Below are 4,861 nucleotides of genomic sequence, written 5' to 3'. Positions count from 1 at the left end.
TCCTTCTACTCCTCGTCAGTCATTCCGTCAGCAATCGATCACCGAATCGATTGCCAACAGACAATAGTATGCATGCACGCATCCAACGACGCAGAAGCTGAATGTGCTCCTGACCAAGTTGTGGGGCTGCAGTCCCTCCTTTTTTTTCAAGTGGTGGACTCTGCACCTTTTAGACAACTGATGGCTTGTGCCAAGCCGAGGTGGAGAGTCCCAAGCTATCATTTCTTTGCCAAAAAGAAGGCAGTACCAGCCCTGCACACATATGTAGAACAGAAGGTGGGCCAGTCCTTGAGCCTGTTGTTGTCTGCCAAAGTGCACGGCAGCGCTGACGTGTAGAGCTGTAACTACGGTCAGGGACAATACATGTCCTTTAAGGCCCACTGGGTGAATGTAGTTCCTGCATAGCCACACCAGCAACTTGGCCAGGTGGCGCAGCTTCTGCCTCTACGTTGTCATGTTACTGGTCCTGCAACAATGTCCGCCTCTGCCTCCTCATCCTCAACCGTGTCCTCAGCCTCCACTGCAGGGACAATTCCCAGTGCCCCTCCAGCACACCACATGTGCAGGGCACGGTGGTGTCACGCTGTTCTGCACCTCATTTGTCTGGGCGAACGGAGTCACACAGGGGAGGAACTGCTCCGTGGCCTGCATCAAGAAATCGAATCCTGGCTTTCTCCTCGACAACGCAAAATCGGAACCATGGTGACCAACAACGGGAAAAACATGGTGTCGGCGCTGCATCAAGGAGGGCTGAGCCATGCACCCTGCATGACACACGTGTTCAATCTAGTTTCAGAGAACTGATAGCTTGTGCAGAGCCGAGGTGGAAAGTCTCAAGCCGTCATTTCTTTGCCAAAAAGGCAGTACCAGCCCTGCACATATATGTAGAACAGAAGGTGGTCCAGTCAGTCCTTGAGCCTGTCGTTGTCTGTCAAAGTGCACGGCAGCGCCGATGTATGAAGCTGTAACTACGATCATGGACAATACATGTCCTTTATGGCCCACTGTGTGAATGTGGTTCCTGCACAGCTACACCAGCAACTTGGCCAGGTGACGCTGCTTCTGCCTCAACGTTCTCATGTCGTTGGTCCTGCGACAATGTCCGCCTCTGCCTCCTCATCCTCCACCGTGTTCTCAGCCTCCACTGCAGGGACAATTCATAGTGCCCTCCAGCATAAGACATGAGCAGGGCACAGCATGGGCAAACTGAGTCACTCAGGGGAGGAACTGCTCCATGTCCTTCATCAAGAAATCAAATCCTGGCTTTCTCTGCGACAACTCAAAATTGGAACAATGGGACCGACAACAGAAAGAACATGGTGTCAGCACTGTGTCAAGGAGGGCTGAGCCATGCACTCTGCATGGCACACGTTTATTAATCTGGTTGTCAAGCGGTTCCTGAAGTCTTCCATCCATCTGCAAGACATCCTAAACATGGCCAGGAAACTTTGCATGCAATTCAGCCACTTGTACACAGCAAAGCACACCATCCTTGAGCTGCAGAGGCAGAATGGCATCCCCCAACATAGGCTGATATGCGATGTTTCCACCCATTGGAATTCCACCCTCCATATGCTGGACCAATTGTACTAACAGAGAACGGTCATAAACAATTTCTTGATGATCCAAGTGGACAGGAGTACTCCCCTGTGTAACTTCAATGTCAGCCAGTGGCAGCTCATGCGTGACACCTGCCGTTTGCTCAGGCCCTTTGAGGAGGTCACGTTATTTGTCAGTCTCCAGGACTACAGGATGAACAATGTCATTCCACTGCTTCATGTCCTGGAACAGATGCTGATAAATCTGGCTGGTCGGGGGACGGGAGACATGGCGCCTATATCTCACAGCCACATGAGCTCTGTGGGGGCTGAACTGGAGGAGGAGAGGACATTGGAGTAGAAGTAATGTGTAGCGAAATGTGTGGTTTTTATACACAGGTGGCAGGAGAGGAGGAGCAGGAGCAGCCAGAGGAGCTACAGGGCGATGAGGAAGACGAGGCAGAGGACCCAGACACACTGTGGCAGTATGCAGTGGAGATGGAGGCAGGGAGTCCTTCTGAGTCACTTGCACAAATGACCTGATGCAAGCTCACTTGTTTGCGTAGTGACAGCCAAATTGTCACCATTCGGCAGAGGGATGACTTCTGGCTGTCCACCTTGTTGGACCCTCGCTACTGGTCCAAAATGGGGGCCTTTTTGTACACCCGCTGAGAGGGAGGACAAACTGAACTACTATCGAGACATCCTATGTAGTGAGTTGGCCGCTGCCTATCTGCGCCATCGTCCATCCTCTCACATTTCTGACCAGGGGGGCCCTCTGCGCTCACGTTCCACTGCCATGGCTGCTGGAGAGGGGTGGCAGGAGTAGTACCAGCTGCATCATCAGCAGTCTGAGTCTAGAGTTGCTGATGAGCAGCTCTCTTTAACCGCCTAGTGAAGAAACTACTCACCAGCAGCAGCATCTAGACCTGGAGTAGAACCTGAACCAGCAGGTGGTGGCATACTTGGACAGCACCCTGCCAACCCACATTGAAGATCCGCTGGACTACTGGGCAGCCAAACTGGATTTGTGACTGCAACTGGCAGAGTTTGCCCTGGAAAATCTGTCCTGCCCGGCCAGTAGTGTGGCATCAGAGCGGGTGTTTAGTGCGGCAGGGGCCATAGTTCCCCCAGGAAGAACTTGCCTGTCCACCCAAAATGTGGAGAGACTGACCTTTGTCAAGATGAATCAGGCATGGATCAGCAAGGATTTCCACCCACCAATGCCTGATGCATCAGACTAGATCATCCATGGTGCCACACCAACACTTTGATAAAAGAGACCGGTTTCTTCTGGCTACCTGCCTCAGCTACTATTCTGATGCCACACATCTGATGCCAAGTGCTCCTTCTTCCACCCACCATCTTCAGCTGGTACTGGTATTGCCACCCACCTCCCCACTCTGTCACCGGGTTACTCTGTGGTCTCCTGATGCTGCTGCCACCTCCACACTATGTCACCTTGCCACTTTGTGGTCTCCTCCTGCTGCTGCCACCTCCACACTATGTCACCTTGCCACTCTGTGATCTCCTCATGCTGCTGCCACCTCCACACTATGTCACCTTGCCACTCTGTGGCCTCCTCATGCTGCTGCCATCTCCACACTATGTAACCTTGCCACTCTGTGTCCTCCTGATGCTGCCGACATTTCCACACTGTCATTGTGCCACTCTGTGGCCTCCTGATGCTGTTGTTGCCACCTCCACACTGTCATTGTGCCACTCTGTGGCCTCCTCATGCTGATTCCACCTGACCACTATGTCATAGGGCCACTCTGTGGACTTCTCATGCTGTTCCCACCCTCCCCACTTCATGACTGGGCCACTATTTTGCCTTTCGGCCTGGCTGACATCATCACTTATTTGACCCTTCTTTTGATCTGTCAGAAGGAAGGAAATATAAAACGCACAACGGATCCTGTCTGTGTAGCAGCTGCAAGGCCTGTATGGTCCCATCAGAATTGGCTTGTGATTTGGTAGCCAAATGCAGGAGTGGGTACAAAACACAGAAGACATGCAAATATTCTGTTCATGTGTCATCTCTGTTTTGGATCCACTCCTGCTTTTTTTGGCATTAGCAATACTGATGAATTACTGACCAAATGCTGATCGAATGAAGGCAGATGCTCCACAGGATCTATTTTTTTGGGGTTATTGTTCTGACGGATCAGAGGAAGGGCAAAATAATCAGTGACGTCAACATAAACTTGCTGCTGACACCCTCTCCACTCTGTCAGGGGGCTCTACTTGTATAAGCGTTTAATAGAACAGGTTCTGTAGATATCTATGTGGAATCAGCTGACGACGGTGTAAAAGGAGTGTGCTTCTTCTTGATGCTAACATCGACCTGTAAGGCTGAGTCCATACTTGAGTTATTTGTTCAGTTTTGGCCCCGTGACTGCCCAAATAAGTGATGTGTGCAGTGATTCTAAGAGCGACGCCTGTCATGTACATGTCATACTGACTCACAGTATTATTTCACTACCACAACAGACTCCCTATGTGTGTTACTGCAAGACACAGTGTTCTACACCACTATAAAGGCTCTCTGCAGCCAGGAAATAGCTGTTTTTTAGCGCGATTTGCCGCAAATAAATTTGGATCGAACCAAATCTTTTCAAAAAAAATTGCAAACCGGCCAAATCAAATTTTTTAAAAATTCGCTCATCTCTATATATAAGATGCCGCGGTCATGTATGAAAGTGGCATCTGAGGGGTACAATGACAGGGGTGGCGCAATCACCGTTCCTTGTCATGGCACCCACTATTTACAATAGTGACACAGTCATTCGTCACAAAGCAAATTTTTTGGTAAAACTCGGCAAAGCTGCCAAATTGAACTTCCCAATACTTTGCTCATCTCTACTGATAACCTTATGCCTGTGCCGGAACAGGTCCACATAGTGCTCCCATTACTACAATCCACACATATCTATTTTATGTTCTACCAAGCCATCTTTTTTTAAAGTCTACTCACAGGTGGGCTGAGAACACTATTAAACTTGTAGCAAGTGATTAATTGGCACCCCCATACCAATTAATGGTGACCCATAGGAGAGGGGCATGTGGGGAAGGATTTGTACAATGTGTACGAATGAGTCTGTGTCAATTCACCTATATTTTGTGGACCTCCAAACATCACATCCAAACTTTTTCAAAGATGAGATTCTTCAATAACCTGCGAGATGTGAGGGAGCACCTGCTTCTCCTGTCTCCACTCATTCTCCATGCCAAAAAGATTCTGCAGCTTTTCCAAAAATCTCAGCCTTTGCATACATTCAGATCCAGATCAGCGCAAAAAATACTGGAGCAGTTAGTAAACT

The sequence above is a fragment of the Bufo gargarizans genome, chromosome 3 (assembly GCF_014858855.1).
Source record: "Bufo gargarizans isolate SCDJY-AF-19 chromosome 3, ASM1485885v1, whole genome shotgun sequence".
In the NCBI taxonomy this organism is placed as follows: domain Eukaryota; kingdom Metazoa; phylum Chordata; class Amphibia; order Anura; family Bufonidae; genus Bufo; species Bufo gargarizans.
The sequence above is the reverse complement of the archived record's forward strand: the minus strand, read 5'-3'. Positions refer to the sequence as shown.